Here is an 18,912-nt window from a genome sequence, read left to right as displayed (position 1 = left end):
CCTCAGCAACCTTAAAAATTGTAATAAGAGATCAGCACCATTTCTCAACATGTTAAACTCCTTCTGTACGGACACCAAATCCATAAATCAGGCATTCACGCATTCTCAAAACCCCTTGAGGGCACATTCATAATGGGTCCTCATTATCAAATAAAACCAAAATACACCAAACATCAACTCAAATATGAAGTACAAGAGCTCAGACAGAAAGGCCTGACTGTAAACATGATTCAGGGATTGCGGTGAGGGTAAAAATCTATTGTCTGAGTGCAGGTGCTGTAAGGTGTGGCTGGCAATCAGACCCCCTTGCAATGCCACCTCCTTATGCAAGTCAAGTTCACTGTAAGGCTGGCATGTATACCAGTGATCAATTCCTCAACAAGACAGCAGCCTTTGAGAGACATTTTAGTCAAATTAACTATAATTGTCTATTTTTTAAGTATAAAAGTTGATTCCTTCGTGAGGGTGAGACTAAAGGGTCTGTTGCTGAAATATGAGTTCTGACAGTTGAAGGGTGGTGTGTACTTGTAAAATGAGGAAATGTTGTGTCTGAAAGCACCAATTTGAATAATACATGAAGTTAACTTGACTGTTAGAATTGCACACCTGAATTATGCATTGTGTACTTATTAATATTGATTTCAACAAATGTTTCATTTATTTCAGCACTTAAGCCAATTAAAAGCAGTTTAACATAAATTGCACTAGTCAGTAAACAACTGACTCAATCAGACAAGTGTTGAATGAAGCTTTACAGTTATTGACTGCTGAAATCTGTCTCACAAAAAATGGCCTATTACACAAACTATGTTAATAAAACTGGAGTTATGGAAAAAATGTTTTATATTCTAGTTTCTTCAAAATAGCCATCCTTTGCTCAGATTACTACTTTGCACACTAATGGCATTTCTTGATCAGCTTCAAGAGGTAGTCGCCTGAAATTGTTTTCGAACAGTCTTGAAGGAGTTCCCAGAGGTGTCCAGCTCACCCCGAACCATCTCGATTGGGTTCAGGTCCGGTGACTGTGGAGGCCAGGTCTCCACTTTTTGTTAAGTACATAACTCCACATGTGTTCATTCATAGTTTTGATGCCTTCAGTGAGAATCTACCATGGTCATTAAAATAAAGAAAACACATTGAAAGTGTGTCCAGACTTTTGGCCGGTACTGTATTCACATTTCATTATGGAAAGGTTTTACTGCTGTTGCTCGTGAGTACAAGTAAAGTGTAAGGACATTACACAAAGTTCTGGTCATGCAATCACAATTATGCATGTCCTGTGCAACACCAAAAAAGTAATGTCAAAGTGAAACTTACAGATTTGATAGAAAGGTGGCCACATCTTTCTCTAATTTTTTTATCTTTATGTGTGAATGGCTGACCAGAACTGAGACCATCTGAAATAGGATTGAAACTGAATTTTACAGTAGGAAGTGACCTGGCTAATACTGTGCTAACAGTGCTGTGCATTGATGCACTGATATGAAAACGGGGTCAACTCCACTCATTTCTCAGGTGGCATGGATGCTGTTTGTAGAAACCTAGTCCTTGTAGCACATTGGTTTATCAAGGCAAGGTCCATAGCGCAGACCATGTGAGTTTTCAGTTTTCATTAAAGCTAAAGGGATAATGAAAAAATGTGATATTTAAAGATTGAGATGACAATTTAATTTACTATTTTTAATCAATTATAAAAATGTTTGCTGTACAAATTAAATAATAGTGATTTGTCAGAAGTTTTAAATGAAATATTTATTAGATAATTATTTATTTGTTGGCTTGCAAATTTTGGCTGATGCGTTTGTTGTTGATTACCAAAAAATTAAGATGATTATCGATATATTTTGTATTTTATGAATTAAAATGTCCTTTAATTTAAAATTTCAGCTAATTTGAGAAGTATCAAAAAATAACTAACCAATAAATTAAATCTACATGTTTGAGTATACATAGGTGGTGTATATTTTATATTATGTTATGTTAAATTTTATGACAGGGAGTCTAATGTTAAAGTGAAAAACCAATAGGCTTCTGGTCTTCACAAATCCTTTCCTACAAATTAGGCCATTAATAAATGTGGTTTGCTAATCTTAGACAGAGCATTAGCTTATAACAAAATCCTGGTTAAACAGCTCTCGCCAACTCACTGCATTAACACTTTCACCTACTGCTGTGAGCATGTCTTGACACAAGATCACAGCACCTTAGCATCCACCAGAACAGCCATCTGCCATGTAAATGGAGGAACATGCAGCAACAGGTGCAACTGCAGTGCTGCAAGGTCCTCCATTACTCATCCCATCGCCATGCCTACTTCTGAATCATAGCCCATTTCTATCCCCAGTTATGCTGCATCCTCATTAGACTTGGTAAGCAGTACCCTGTTGCATTAGCATGGATTTGGCAAAAGCTGGGGTATAAAATGTGTGGAAGGCAATCATTGGCCTCAGAGCATGAGGGGACAGAAGACACACTGCAGAAAGAGAGAGAGGAGTGGGAGGAGGTTCAAAGAAGAAAGGCTCTTTAGTGCTTCACCTCAAATGGTTAGCTGCAATTTTTTGGCCATCCTTCATTTAATGTTAGGCTCTCTGTCTATTTCAGAAAAGTCTACATTGGTTCCACTCGCTTGATCGTATTCTACCTATATTGATCGCTTTGCTAAGAAACAAGTAACTCTGGTGACTCTGGTTCTCGAGTTGCCTGCAGTCTTCAAATGCAATTTAGAAAAGTGTCACTCTGCCTGAGGGTAGAAAGCCCTTCAGGAAATGTGATCTTCCACAGTTCTGAATGCCTCTAGTTCTTATTTATTATGGGTCGTGGTTGATTAATAATATTGTTGTTCACCTTTACAATCCTTAAAAGACATCTCTAATCAGTACAGAATTTGAGGTCAGAGCTGAATAGTCCCTTCCGGAACAATTTCAGAGTTACTGTTGGGACTTTACTACCACTTTACTATCGTACTATATAATAGCTGCAGCTGTACTGGTATAACATGACAATGACCTTCTACTGGCAGCAATCATGTACATTTACATTTACAGCATTTATCAGACAACCTTATCCAGAGCGACTTACAATCAGTTACAGGGACAGTCTCCCTGGAGCAACTTAGGGTTAAGTGTCTTGCTCAGGGACACAATGGTAGTAAGTGGGATTTGAACCCGGGTCTTCTGGTTCATAGGCGAGTGTGTTACCCACTAGGCTACTACCACCCAGTACAATATGTGCTAACCGTGTGGCCTGCAACAAACAGACATAATATATTATATTATGTAAAAAGCTGACTGTCAGAACACCACACATAGCTGACTGGGTTACTGAAAACAAACTCTCACACTTGCTTAAAAATTCAAACTTAAATTTGACTTTAAAGAAAAAAAGCATTTGTTCTCATGGAAAATGCACAAATAAATAAAGTGACTTAGTGTAAAATAAAAGGTAATCCTGAAGTAACAGGATATGTGAATAAATCAAGAAAATATTACAGAGGGACAGGGTTTGTGGACCAGGGGAACTTCAGATATGCTTCATTCATCAAGTGATTTCTGCGCTCCTAATTGTATTTGTTTGATTAAGTAGCATATCAGTGAGATTTAATCCTTTGACCCTGACTTTGGTTTCAGATTTTGCTTCTTTTCTTGTTTTCCGCACACCTATTACAAGCAAGAGAAATTCATGTATTTTACTGACTGTGCAGGAATAAACAGACTTGTGAAATTAATATTACTCAATACAGTCAGTTTTACTGCATAGTAGTAGCATCTAGCATATTGAGAAAATACTCAACAGAAAGAAATCTGGGGGGAAAATTACAACTTGCCTCCACTGCCATTCTGCAGCTGATGGCAGTGCGAGTGCTGGCTCTGCAGTTGAGGAGCTCTGCTCCAAGCACTTTCACTGCCATCTGGTCATAAACATGAACACGAAAGGCAGAGCGAGACTGTGTTTTTGGAGCGAGAAACACTTGCAGGTGCTGCAGTAAGACCTGCAGTTGAATAACCACAATATCTGATGAGTATCAGAACAGAAATGCAAAAGATGTGAATCAGTGACAAATGCAATAAGGAAGAGAATTCACAAGCATGAACACATTCATTATTCACCAGCCGTTTTTGGCAAGGGAACTAGGTTTCAAGACCACTGTGTTATTTCTCAAGAGTGTGATGTGGAAGCAACATCCCTTTGGTCAGTGTGTCTATAATGAGCTATGTGCACACACAGCTCTGGAAGCAGTTAATAATGTATGTTCAGCTAATATATGGGTGTGTGGGTCCGAACTGTAGATGCCTTTCATCATTAGTAATGAAAAAGCTTTTGAATGCTTGGGGTATTATTAGTAGCTCCAGGGGGAACTGTCCTGTAACTACTGATAGTAAGTTTTGCTCTGGATAAAGGGTGTCTGCTAAATGCCATAAATACTTTTAAAGTCCGAAACACTTACAGCAGGTAAAATAAGTATTGAATATGTCACCAGTATATATTGATGTACACAATAGTTAGATTGTTATTAAAGACAAATCAAAAGGCACGTGGGCCAAAAGATAAACCTTTCAGAGTGCCGGCTCTTGTGACAGGGCTCACAAAGGGCTCTTCATTTAAGGGACGTTAATTTATTAGCCTTACTTGGTAAATTATCATCAAACAAAGCATTCATATTTGCCAAGTAAGGCTAAAATATTAAATGAAAAATGAAAGTGAAGTGTGAAACAGAGCACACGGTGCACACAACGAAATGTGTCCTCTGCTTTTAACCATCACCCTTAGTGAGCAGTGGGCAGCCATGACAGGCAGCTGGAGAGCAGTATGTGGGGATGGTGCTTTGCTCAGTGGCACCTCAGTGGCACCTTGGCTGATCGGGATTCGAATTGGAACCAATAGACATGGTATGAAATGATTTGATTAGAGCCATACAGAGCTAAAGCAGTTCTGCAAGGAAGAACTGGCTAAGATTTCTCCTGAATGATGTGCAGCTTTAATCCAGTTAAGGAAGTTATTGCCAATCGGGGCTCAACCATATATTAATTTCAAAGTTTCACTAACTGTATTGTATATGGTTGAGAAAGAAATATCAGAATTATTTTTGTGTATTTCATACACATTGTATTTGTCACATTTTAACCTTAACTTGATCTGATCACAAAAAAACGTTGGACACTTTGTTGATAAGACACTTTGTTGATATGTTGCCCACATTAAAAACAACAAAACAATACTCTCTGCTGTCTCCCCTCCCGGTCGCCAGGGGGTGCAGGGCTATAGTGCACCTGCTGCACCGGAAGGACACAACACCCAAGGCAGCACACAGTATAAAAGGGGAAGAATGAGAACAGGCAGCCGCAAACTCATTCATTGATACTTCTCATGTTTGTTGTAAGCCGTTCCCTGACTGACCAAGCCTCAAGCCAACCTTCTTTACCCCGACCTCGCCTTTTTGGATTGTCCTCTCATCTCTCATTTGCCATCAAACTTACGGCCAATCATTCTTCCATCCACATCCAAGATTCATGACTTCCAGACCTGCTTCCAGGAGTACTGACAACCGCTAATGCACCCTACGCCCATGCAGGTGATACTATTCTGCTATAAGGCACACATTGCCACAAGAAACATAATTTCACATTTTGAAAAACAGAACTTGATCATAAACCACTGCAGAGAAACATGTATTGTGTTTAAACATCATCACAGTCTGGAAAATGTCCTTCAGGTTCTTCATTAAAAAAAAGTTTCTTAAACACAGATTTAAGATTTCATCTATTCAGTATATTGAATCTGGTTTTCAGAAAGTCATCACCAAAGGAGGTATCACATAATACTTGCTGTATAATTTTGTCCCTCCCCCACTATAAAACTGTAGTTTTAATAGCTATGGTAATAATTAATTCTACATAAATAAACAAATATGCTTTCATATATCCAAACTAAGGAAATAAAAATAAATTAAGCAAAAGAAACCAGCATTGATTTCAATATTTAGCTTCTTACTGCAGCGTTACTCTTTCTAATGATGTCTCATTAAGTAACCTCTAGCTAATTACAGCAGGAGGCTCTTTTTTCTCTCTCATTCTCACACACACACGCACACACACACACACACACACACACACACCACACATGCACACAGGCATGCGCACACACACACACACACACATACACACACAGTTTAACCTAAAGCCAGTCCTCATTTCATCTCATTACCATGTGCAGATGCACTAATTTAAATGAGAACATAAAAGCATGCTAATGTATAGCCTCATTATAGTTAACACTGGGGTGTAACGCTGGGTGTAAATCACAAATGTTATCAAAGAATTATAAAATGACAACAGAATATATCATTCGAAATTTATGATTACAATTTTGAAAAGACATTACCAATTTGTATTTAGTAAATAAAAAAAAAGGTCACTAACAGAAATCACAATAATAATGTAAACAAAACAAAACATCAATACGTTAGGAGTGGTAGAATGTGTGATAGGTCAAAGCCAATCACACGCCTACATTTAGTCAAATTTGCCAAGTTCAGCATTTTGGGTGGGGTGATGAATCAAGTGGTTCTCTAGATTTGTTACATTAGACAAATCCAAACAAACATAACAATTCTGCAAAAATAATTGTGATCAGGCAATTTTGTTATAATAATAGGCCCTCAACAGGAAACACGTGAAGTGGGCTGCAGTGGCCAGAAACACGAATTATACACAATTCCATGCTTTACTGCGTATTCCATTTTATTTGTTGGATTATGTGATTCTGTCCACATTTTCTGCTTTACGGAAATCATAGGGTTCTATACTAGCAACAAGCCTAGTCATAGCACTCTCATAACCACAGAAATAAAGTTCAACATGACAAATCTATTTTTTTTTTGCATGTCATGAAAGGAATTGGGGAAATGTTTCATAGTTATGCATTAAGACTACAGACTTGTGTGTGGATGCATATTAAAATATAAAATGCATTGGTTTTATCAGATTATTTCTTATTTATCACCAAACGTGTAATTGGTCTAAACACTGTACACGGAAATATTCACACAGCTGTGAACTCACAATCGGCCACAACGTGAGGTGTAGGTGGATGGTCCAGGTTTCAGGAAGAGAGAGGAGGTACTGGATGAGGAAATCCTATTTCTGCTGTCTTTATGGCACACCACATATGTCACAGAAATCTATGGGTGTAATTCTCATTATTAAGCAGTCAAGCAGGACTGCCAATCCCAGGCCTGATGGAACGCAGAGGTGTCACCAAAGTGATTTATGCCTCCCAAACCCTGGAAGGTACAAGGTGGCACATTTGCCACAGTAAACTGCAACCAAACCAGTTCTCCTCTCCCGCATACCAACCCAAATTACACCACTGCTGAGGTAAAAAGGGAATGACCTCACACCAACAGCCAATGAGTCATTTAACTGTTTTCAGGAAACAAGTAACTAGCTTACAGGCAGGAACATCAGCAAGATGTCCACCAGGTATGGACCTGTATCTCAGTTTCTGTACCTCTGTAGATGCTAACAGGAATCTGATTCTGAAATGTTCACTGTTATTGTTGTCTAGTTAGATACAGACATGGCAAATCTGTGACTCTGCAATGAAAATTGTACCAGGGAGAGTGGGAGAGGTTGTAATGGCATTGGCAGTGGCAGGTTTACAATAAATAGTGAATTGTGTTTGAAGAATAAAGATGATTCTTTTTACAGAGTGACAAGAGTTAGTAGACGACTTCAATATGAACAACATCTGCTGCTGTTCATAGTAAAAGGTGAAGAATCTCTGAACCCTTTTATTGGGAAAATGTGTTTTGCTTTTTGAGAAAATTAAAGAAACACAAAGCAAAGCCACAAGGTAGAAACACAGTATAGCATAGAATATGCAAAATGCAGTATGCAAACAGGCTACAAGAGCGATCAAGACTAGTTTTTGAGGTGCTGTACGATATAGTTGTTTTTGGCAGCCTGTCTTAGTTTTAGTCTAGTCTTTGCTTCCAGCTATCATTTTATTAATCGTTCAGCAAGCAGATGTTTTCCCCTTCCATGTCACCTGGTAAGATCTATCCTTCAGATAGGAAGCAATGGCCACTGCCATGCTGAGCTGCCAATTCCCAGGCCCCTAAGGATGGGCAGGAGAGTCTTGTGGTTGACTGTGTCAAATGCTGTCAAATGCTGATGACAATTTTGCTGATCTGGCAGTGTGTAATTTCTCTGTAATGGCCTGAAAAGCAGTCTCTGTGAAGTGAGTGGATTTAAAACTAGATTGATTTGGGTCCTGAAGGTTGTTCTGGGTAAGGTAGACAGAAAGCTGTTTATAGATTATTGAATTTTTGTATTTTTGAAGGTAGGTATGAGTGTCTATACTTGGAGATATCAGATGGATTGGTGGTGAATTTCTTAAGAATTCCAGGTTGGCACTGTTTAAATAGAATGGGAATCAACTGTCACTGTTTTCCTGTTCCCATCACGTGACATTTCTTGTTAACTGCAGATTAGCCGTTCCAGAGCTAGTCACTAGTTGGGGATATAAACTACTAATAACCCTGCTTCTGCAGTTAAAAAAGCATCTTCTTGGAGAAGTGACAGATATAATGGTTTTATTGCACATGTTAACCTAATTGAGTAGCTGCCCTTCATAATGTGAATAATCTAGAGTACAGAAATGAAGCGATGAGAGCAAGAATGCATTATAGAAAGCCTGTAGCAGATCGACCTTGAATTCATGAGCCTAAGCCCTGCCTCTCAATTCTCACTTTAATCAATGACAACAAGTACTTACTTAGCACTAATAATAACAGCAAAATTACCATTAGACTTAACAATAACATACAATAAATCAAGTTTACTCCATTTACATTTACATTTACAGCATTTATCAGACGCCCTTATCCAGAGCGACTTACAATCAGTAGTTACAGGGACAGTCCCCACCTGGAGCAACTTAGGGTTAAGTGTCTTGCTCAGGGACACAATGGTAGTAAGTGGGATTTGAACCTGGGTCTTCTGGTTCATAGGCGAGTGTGTTAACCACTAGGCTACTACCACCCTGAGGTGTTACTCCATGTAACACTGATTCTTTCCCAACTCAACCTTTCCTACATCTGCCTCCCTTGCCTTTCCTTGTGTTTCATCGTGCAATTGTCGACAACCATGGTTGTTGAGGCTTTGGACGGTTATCACCCATATAACAAACAGGTGGTGACTCACTAATCCTTTTTGCTTCACTACGCTATTGGATTTTCTTGTCTCCACCTACACGCGCTCTTTCGTCTGTCTTTTCCTCTTTCGTTATACCTTACCAGCAGGAAACAATCCCAGATTTAATTTTAAAGCACAAACTAGTCAACTAAAAGTCTTAGCATTTTAGTCAAAATTGTCCATGACTATTTTAGTCTAGTTTTAGTCAACAAAAACAGATGACATTTTGTCTAGTTTTAGTCAATGAGAACTGATGACATTTTATTCTAGTTTAAGTTGTATTTTAGTCTCTTTTTTTTAGTAATTCAATTCTATTTAACCTAGTCAATATAGTACAAATACCTAACAAAACAGTATACTACAATGTAACAGTATCTATATAAATCTGCCTTGATTGTCTTCGTTGGGTCATTGCATGTGTTATCTGTCCAGTGTTACCATGCGTGCTATGTTTCCATGTATCTAATAAATCCCTCTTTTATGTGTACAAGTCAAGCAATTGCGTCCTCCATGTCCACGCCAGCACCTGCAAATATTATATTATCGTATTATTAGATTATTGTTATAATAATCAAGAATACACTACATCCATTCCAGATAATATTTCAACTATTTCACATTATATGTTTTTTTATTGTTATCGACACATGACCTGCATTTATGATTCGTCTTGTCTCGTCTTCATCAAAAAGATTAGTTGACAAAGATATTTTGTCATACATTTTGTTGACAAAAACAACACTACTGAACAGTCATTTCTCTTTTTAAACCTATTCAGGTTCTTAAATTGAATACATAAGCCAGAGTCTGTCTGGTGAATTAATCTGGGAATCATGTGGGAACATGGTTCCCTGAGACAATTAAGAAGTTAACTGAGGATGTAATGAGCAGTTTTGACTATTTAAATGCAACTTCATGCCTGGTCCAATTTCTGGTCAATTACGTTTTCTGCATATTACATATAAGCCACTGAAACAGAAAGGTGGAGAGGTTTAATCAAAACAAAATCAACATGATCACGGCAAAAATCAACTGAGAAAAATAACCCTCACAAACTTTCATATAAAGGTAAAAAAAAAAAAGTTTTGCACCAGTCTTCCCTCTGTTTATAAAAGCCCCGACATTTTGTGAGGCCCATCAACTGTGAACTTGATTGTACACTTTCCCATTACACATCCCATTTCACAAGTATTGGTTTCAATACTTTTATACAATAAAGCCAAATATAGAAAAGAGACACGTCAGCTTGAATCAATTTAATTGGACTGAAGTCTGATTAAGATGTCATTATCTAGGTGGTGCAGGTAACAAAACACTCAAACAAGGAATCTGTGCAGATCCTTTTGTGGTCTTTTTGGTCAGATTAGGAAGTATGGATTTCTGAAAGCTCAGCTCATTGCTCAGTAGTTAATGAAGCATGAGTGATGAAAAACATAGTCTAGGTGGGGAGAAAACGAGAAGAGTTGTGCAGAACATCACTGAAGAACACAGAAAAATTATACTCAACAAACAATAAACTGTTTAATTATTCCTTTGGAAACACGTCAACTAAACATTTGTTGATGTGGATAAAATACAAAATCTATGTATTCATAAGTATACACACACACACACAGACAAAAAATTTAGTTTTCACCTGTCTATTCACCTTTGTGTTCATCTGCCAGTAGCACTTGGTTTCGCCCCACTAACACTGACAAAACGCATTATTGATGGACCCTATGCGGCATTTGATGGCAGTTTTCATTCTGACACTCCTGCAGCAGCTACACATTCTGAAGCTGAAACAATAGCACACATACATAAACACAATGCACAAGTGCTTCTAAAAATAAAGCACCATTTTCCACAGCATGGAGACTTTCATTTACAAACATTAGTGCAAATGAGAAAACTGATTACACTTGCTGAAGGAGCCGAAACAAGAGACACCAGACTGGCTTGACTGGGAGCTGCAGGCTGATTTGGGTGGCAGAAAAACAATGAAGTCTTCTCTCTATTGCAGCAATAGATCATACAACAAGGGGAAATGTATAATTTAGGATTGTCCTGTCATTTATGCACTTTCAGAGGCATATTTAAATGTCTAAATACTTTTGTTCTTTCTCTTCTTTTCTGATGTAAAGTTGAAAATTCTAGGTTCATGATTTATTATGTGTTAATTTAGACCCCTCACAAATAAGGACTATCACAAGGTGTTCAAAGGAGAGTCTCGTGGAGGATGGATGACCAATGCATTCCTACATTACTACATGCATCAGGAGTTCTCTCTGTTGGGGCGCCTGTCTTGGCTGCACACTGCTCACCTAGGGTGATGGGTTAAAGCAGAGGACACATTTCGTTGTGTGCACCGTGTGCTGTGCTGCAGCGTATCTTAATGACAATCACTTTCACTTTCAGAAAGGCAGAATTATCAAAGGACAATTTGACAATGGGCAAAATTTTTTCGGAGCCACGTGTCCAGTAGTGCTCAGACCTCAGTTCCTGTGCTCTTCTCCTCTACTCTGGCTTCTTGCTCTTTCTATATCTTTCCTTCTCTATCTCTTTCTCATTTTCTCTAATTTGGGACTTTCTGTAACATTGGTACCATTTTCATACTATATTTCCATGTAACTGCAGTAGTAATCTACCTGTAATAATATATTAAAAACTATTCATTCCTGTTATTTCTATTGTAACATGCCTCTGAATGTCCAGGTAACATCAAAAGAGTTCAAATCCATTGCTAATGATTAATAGAGACAGATTAACATGGTCAACGAAATCTCTGATGTTCAGCCAGGACCAGGTAGGTAGCAGGTAAGGAAGCAGAAAGCTAGGTTCAAATCTGGAACTATTGTTTTTTGTTTATTGTTCCACTATGTAAATGGGCACCTTTTTTTAATGAAATGTTACTGCATTTGTAATTTTTTGCTGCAGAGAAAGTGAAAAAAAATGCAAGTATTGTTGCACGATAGGCTCTCTAGGTCTCAACAGAGCGTCAACGGAGGCATTTCCCATTCACTGCCGAAATGAATTCTGGGTCTGTTGCTTGTGGCAACACAAGAGCCAGCTGCTTTGTGCAAGTTTCTTCAAATGCCAGCCAATCAGTCGGGTTATGCAAACTTGGCATCTAAACTTCTTCCAAATAACCAGGGAGACAGCGATTTACCATTAACATTCTGAAGCTTAAAATGTGCATATATTTAGACCCTTTCTAATAAGGTGACCTGAACTGCATTTTTATTTTAGTTATCACCTTAAAGGAAAAAAATGTTATTAATCATTAAAATCTATTTATTGCCAATCTCTGACATTACAGTGAGAACACAATGTGAACAATGCAAAAAGGCAGAATGACATTTAAAGAGATGTGCCAGGGTGCCATTTTCATGGCATATTGGCACTCCCAGGAGTCCTCTCAAATGGTAAAAATATGACTTTACTGCAAGCTGGGTATGTTCAGATTTTGAAAGTCACACTGAACTATGTCAACTGTACTGACAAGCCAGATAATGTCAAAGCATTTGCACTCATTGTAAAAAAAATCTTGTAGATCCTATAAATTGTGACAGTGTTAAACAGGACTAGCCACTTAGTGCTATCTGAACATTGCCGTTTGTGTATAAAGTACGCATGGAGGTGTACAGACAGCTGATAATGGGTGCTAGTGGCATTCTGTCCCTGATGAGTCTCCTTACACGAGCAACTGTATTCACTCTGCCTGGCCCTGGAGGTGACATTAATATGACAGGCTCATCATTACATACTTATTCACTGTAGGTCTAATTAATTACCCTGAGAGTGCTTAACTTCTTACGCCTGGAGGCTGAAACTTCAGAATCCTTCCATGCGAGCCGCTGGACACCGGATTGAAATAACATCTCATGCAGATATTTTATTTTAATTAAATGAAGATGTAGGAGGAGGAGAAAAGGATTTGAGTTTCCTAGGTCTCCAGTCATTTATTACACAATTATTTTCTAATGAATAATAAATTAAAAAGAAGAAAAGGTTGAGTATGTCAGGTTAACTAGGCTTATCGGACATTAAAAAAAAAAAAAACACAAACGCATGCACTTGTGCGTTCACACACACACACGGACAGACACACGCAAACTCTTAGCCACGTTGGCACTGAAGCTAATGCCATCTTGTCTAGCCACCACACAAAGGATGTGTAACCCGAAGAGGAAGAGGACACTTCAGTGAAACAAAAGGGCAAAGGATTATACCCACATGAATCTCAGCATACCGCCCGTCTCTTTAGACTGGCGCCAAGGCAAAGAGCACAGAGACACAGTTCACAGCAAAAGGTCAACACCAAGTCGACAGACCCCAGGTACAAGAAAGAAATGTAAGAGCCCTTTCAGAACCTCAAGATAAGACCCTGGAGATATGCCTGTGCATTTTTAGAGGGTTGAATAGGCTTTGGCTAGTGTTCATTATATTCATTTCGACAGCACAATTATTGTCATGACAACTTTTTAGACAATTACTGTTATATTTTGACTCATTATAGATAGTCAAGTTGACATTGTCTGTCTAGCATATTTGAAGACAAAAAGGCCTAACAAGAGAAAATGAAAAGAAAGAAATGGAAACAGATTCTGTATCATTCATGTAGTAGCCCCACAAGTCCAGTTCTGAAGTCAGAGTGAAATCTGTCAGGTTGTTTTAATTTGAAGTCATAAATTGTGAAGCAAAAAATCAAGGTAACTGATTAGGTAGATATCAACACCTGCTCAAGTTCAGTAGCTGCATTTCTGTGATTACATTTTGCAAACTGAAACTGTGCATTGAATGCAGGAAACCCATCAGCATATATCTGCAAATATAGTAAAAATCCTATGAGGAAATTTCAGTTGATTCAGTCACAATAATTCAACCTATCACAGTGTGTCAGGGTGCTACATAGCATTACTCCGTGGAAATGCAGCCATTTTCACATTCTGTTATGTGTAACTCAACGGAAACACAGCTGATCTCCTGGAGGTGGAAATCCAGGAAAAAGACTCTGACCTCAAGAAACAATCAGACGGGTTCATCGGTGAGCCTGCTCCATCCACATGGAACAGATGAAATTTACATGGGTCCACGCAATCAGCCACCTGCCATTAAATATTCAGCGTTTGGCCAGGGATTATGTGGGCTACTGGCACACTGTCTGCAGACGATGACTGGAACATGACCTGGTAAGAGCTGTCAGGAAACCAGGGAGAAGAAACAAAGACGGCTCGCATCGCAGTGAGATGTCTGTCACACACGTGCTCGCTTTCAGTTACATCCTGACTGCCAGGTACAGCACCCACCCGATTTCTGGCACCCCTACCAAAGATCAGAGAAAGTGAAGTGGTATAATCTCAAATTTGTTAAATCCCACCATAAATTGAAAAGCATTATTCAGCAAATGTGTATTCTCAACAGTTATTGCAAAGTAATTTCTACATTTAATGCGTTGTACATCATCTCTAAACCAATATAATGGTACTGACTCTTCTCCTGTAACATTTCATAAGGTTGGAGGTTATAGAGCAGGGAATCTGAAACCATTCCTCTCCACAGAATCTCTCCAGATCATCCTGGGTCCTAAACTCTCTATTGTGTTCTCCTTTGCTCAGCTCAATCCACAGGTTTTCATGGGTTTCAGGTCAGGAGGCTGAGATGCTTTCATGGTAGAAACCTGATTCTGTTGTGCAGAAATCACTACTGTGCTGATCCATTGGACATCCAGTGGACATCCAGTGAACCATTGCTTTCACTTAATCTATTAATTCACCAACAGTGAACCTTGGGGATTTGTACCAATCTACTATTCTCAGGATCCGGTCCGGAGAGGACTACTCCGGATCTGAGGTTCAGACCAAAGTTTTGTGTTTGTGCTGTGTTTTCTGATTGTTTTTAACTGTGTCTGATTGTACAAAGCTGTCCTGCTCATGTCTGTTCTCCATTGGGTCGTTGTTTGGTGATGTTTCTCCTGTAGTGTGCTCCATGTAATAAATCCCCTGTCTCATGACATTGTGCGTATGCGTCCTCCTTCCTTGCCATGTCCAGCAAATCGTGACAATTCTATACACGGAGAACCCTGCTCACAATGTGCTTTCCCTCTCCCTCTTCTTTCTTTATTCAGCACTGACTGCAGTGCAGTATGGTTTATGTATCAGAGAAAACTGCCAAGCAGTGATGACACTTATGGAATCAGCACAATTTGATTATGGAGAAGTTAGACGCCGCCAGTTTGACATCAAATGAAATTAACCTCATGCAGAGACAACAATAACATACTGATTTCCTTAAGGTCGATGTGAAATAGTCATCCTCGCCATATTCCATTCCTGCTGCAGCAAACCAAATCCATCAGTGAATGGCAGGGGAGCCTTCTGAACATTGAAGAAATGACGGCATCGATTTGGTGGTTTTATTAAGTATTCAGGGGTAAACGCTCCATGAACTGGATGATAACAGTAAAGATAGAAACTAAAACACAAATCACTTGAAATGGGTACATTTCCATCTAACCTGGTCTCCTCCAAAAAGGAGATGAAATGATCTGCAGTAGAAATTGCAAAACTACTAGATATAAACAGCCAAGATAAGGTAAGTTATGCCAATTTTTGTTTCTTTATCCATAAGACAAAAAGCAGACACAGTGCCTGGATGAGTGCCAGACATCTCAAGCCACCTTGCTGAAAAACCATGATTTATTACAAGAGCTGAAATTTGTGATGGTTCAACGTCTCACAATTAATGAATAAAATGAATAAAAGTTACGAAAGAGGAAAAAGGAGGAGAAAATCTCTTATTGATTTGGAGCTGATGGAAGATTTCAAGTGCACAGGCCCCAGCGCAAGACTGCACCCGGTACAGTAGCAAGGAAATACAAACCCTGGAGAGAGTCAGCGGCCCTGAGGAAGAAAATACAGTCTCCGCAGACACGGGTTGTTGAAAAATCCACATTTTAAATCTTTGGGTTTATGAGCAGGGACAGCCTTGGTGGATGCAGCATGCTTTTTCATGTCCTGGTTGAAAAGATAAATTACAGAGGTTGACCATCTTCACACTTGAAGCGTATTTGCTGATCAGGCAGTTTCTGGCTTCATCTGTAAAAGCCACGTGAACAGTTCATTTCGCAGAAAAGGCAAGCTAGCGAGAACACTCATGCGGCACACAATGCGTTAAAAAATAATGATGCTGAATACAAATTCTGCAGCCGCATGCTTTCACTGCTAGGAATCAATAATGCCGCAGCTAACAACTTGTTCTGGAACAGCGGACAGTGTAATTAAAGTGCCTGGGTGTCACCATTTGTCTCCACGTGAGAATGCTTACAAGGGCTGGTTAATCAGGTTAAAGTAATGTTTAGTCTCTGTAAAACAATTAGCTACTTTAGTCTTTTTTCAGACTTCAATGGCAAAAAAATACACTATACACTCTGCTAGAGAATGAAAGCAAAAACATTGCTGGTGCTGAAGATAGGAGTCTTCTTTCACCACTGTTCACTGGTGTATATATATAGAAATGAATGAAAGCGCCTCTAAACTAATTTTGGTGTCTCCAGTATCTGAAAATGTGTTTAAATGAGAACAAGGGGCATTTTTAGAAGCATGCACTGCTTCTAAAGTCTTGGCTTTCAGAGAATTACCATGCTGAACTACAACAGTCCAGTGCATTGCCATGTCAAATATATATTATATTCGGTTGAGGATTTCAGGGTCAGTTTATTAGAATCTATTCCAAGCAGCCCCTCTGCTTTAAGGTGTCAAACCAACACACTGTTTCAGTGACTCAGCAATCTGGAGCTTTGAACCCCCAACCAGGCAGAAGAAACGCCGGACCATCCAACTGTAGCTATTTATTATTAATACCTTCCCATATCCATCAATATGGCAGAAAGTACAATAGGAGCGTTGCAATTTATAATTGATGCCTCCCGGCCGTGTTTGATTATAATCAATCATTTCTTGGGGGGGGGGATAAGGGATTCTGTTTCTTCGGTTACACCACAACACAACCAAGACAAATTGCTGAGATAATCAATTCTGATGTAAACCCGGACAGCGCAAATGCGCCACGACATTTCCAAATTATGACTGCAGCAAATGAAGTGGGACACAATCTGCATTTCCTGTCAACAGCTGAAAACAGTGCATTCAGTGGGAATATGGGTGCAACGTACAGCATCGATAACACAAAGTAATTGTGCATCTCCTGTACTGAAGTGGTGTGTGAATTACTACCAGCTGTCATTCCTTCTGTGTGGGAATTGTAGTGGTCAAGGTCGAGCAGTGAAGCACTAAAAGAATCCAGTTAGCAGTGAAAGGTTGCAGGGACGTGACATTTTAAGAAATGTGTGAAATTGAAGATGTCACCCATCAGGTCTTTCCAAAGATGAAAATGAAACCCCCTTCCAGCACACACACACAAACTGCCTGAATATTTCAGTTTGAATGTGATGCCTCCACTCTGCAGTGAAAGAACACTGAACGTTAAATGTCCCCTATTTCACTTAGATTATTTAGATTATATAACATTAATATTAGTTCTGCTAACCTGTCTATGGTCCCGCAGTGGCTAGAAATGCAGATAGGTGTAAAGCATGCTTTGGCCATTCAGGGAGCAGCAGTTCAGATGGATCTGGAATTTCTCCCCTTATGTTGTCATAAGGGGAAAGGTTACCTTCCCACAGAGTTTCCCACCCCTCCCATACAAAAGAAACTCCAGCAACCATCATGGCTTCCAAACATGTTAAGCAGTGCAGTTGCTCATTGATTGGATGTAAAAATGAGCACAAATGTAGCACAATATTTTTCATTCCATCACACAAGACTCTGAAGAACCAGTGGGATTATTTATTATCTCATTGTGGGGCTGGTTAAAAATGGCTGTAATTCTGTGCCAAGGCTGAATTTCAGAAATAGACTTCAGATATATTATAGGGGTACCACTAAGACCTATATAAAAGCAAAAAAATTAGATCATAATAGGGGACCTTTAAAGAAAGTTGAGGACGTTTTCCACCAGGCTTCTGCAGCCATGCCTGTGATCACACTCATTTGCATTTTTATTTAACACCCCTCCAAGTCTCAGTGCCACCACACAAACACACACACAGCATTTTGCTATGTCCCTGCCTCCTTCCTTCTGACACTCACACAAAAACACACAGGGTAACAATATTTAACTAAGCAAGCTGTTATAATGTCAAAGCCAAAGACGCAAATTCCAGAGAGACCTGCAGGCAAACACCATGAAATAAAAACTAATATCCGTATGCACTAAATGATCTGAAAAAAAAAAACATATTAAAGCTTAAATGTGTGTGGTACTGTACCAGTGGTGTAACAGTAAAGCACTGCAATACAGCAAAGGAAATCGTGTTATTCCTGCACAAGCAGACGTCCAATATAATCTATCCAGATCTGATTTAATCCTATGGACTCATTTTCACTTCGATCACGGAGGCTGCGCAGAGGAGACCAGTAGCCTGAGAGAAACTGACGTTAAGTTCATTTCAGACCTGCTGAAATGACAAGGGCCGCATAACAATTAACTCCATTCACGCTTACTATGTGACAACTCCTGAACTCTCATTGAATTATGTTTGAATTCCGAGTTTAGATAGGCATTGATCAAGGTCAGATGACCAAATTGTGCATTGTAAATATAACCAGTGTTATATAATATATAAATATAACCACTCTGTAGAGTGTGTAATGTACACAGCTGGCATATTTTAATA

The 18,912-nt window shown here is 39.0% G+C and overlaps 1 protein-coding gene across 4 annotated transcripts in view; it reads right to left on the bottom strand.

The window, feature by feature from the left end:
* Window positions 1-18,912, bottom strand: part of kcnip4a (potassium voltage-gated channel interacting protein 4a) — a 145,884-nt gene that overhangs the window by 85,141 nt on the left and 41,831 nt on the right. The gene's annotated exons all lie outside the window — the stretch shown is intronic.

Source organism: Denticeps clupeoides, chromosome 1, assembly GCF_900700375.1.
Source record: "Denticeps clupeoides chromosome 1, fDenClu1.1, whole genome shotgun sequence".
Taxonomy (NCBI): domain Eukaryota; kingdom Metazoa; phylum Chordata; class Actinopteri; order Clupeiformes; family Denticipitidae; genus Denticeps; species Denticeps clupeoides.
The sequence above is the reverse complement of the archived record's forward strand: the minus strand, read 5'-3'. Positions and strand labels throughout refer to the sequence as shown.